This window comes from Penaeus monodon, chromosome 28 (genome assembly GCF_015228065.2).
Source record: "Penaeus monodon isolate SGIC_2016 chromosome 28, NSTDA_Pmon_1, whole genome shotgun sequence".
Taxonomy (NCBI): Eukaryota; Metazoa; Arthropoda; class Malacostraca; order Decapoda; family Penaeidae; genus Penaeus; species Penaeus monodon.
In genome coordinates, this window is record NC_051413.1 from 16,314,566 (window position 1) to 16,314,834 (window position 269).

At 45.7% G+C, this 269-nt stretch overlaps 1 pseudogene; it reads left to right on the forward strand.

Annotated features, from left to right (window-relative positions):
• LOC119591075 overlaps window positions 1–159 on the forward strand; it is a 12,204-nt pseudogene extending 12,045 nt beyond the window's left edge.
• The last annotated feature ends 110 nt before the right edge of the window (window positions 160–269 follow it).

Here is a 269-nt window from a genome sequence, read left to right on the forward strand (position 1 = left end):
GATAAGTTTCTCCTTCCAGTCGCCCCTGACGAGTGTGTCCCAAAGGCCCTTTCATGATCTGGGGAACATGACCAACAACGATGTGGTTTCCCAACGCCTTGATTGGCGCCCCCGAATTGGCTGGATTCTACCCGTCCCTTTACCCACAACCCGTGCTAGGTTTAAGGAGACGGGTGGCTTCGGGTTTGGTGGTTCCGCAGAAACTTTGCAGTGATTATACTATTTTAAAATTTTAAATGTTTATAAACTAAATCTTCTTTCATTTATAC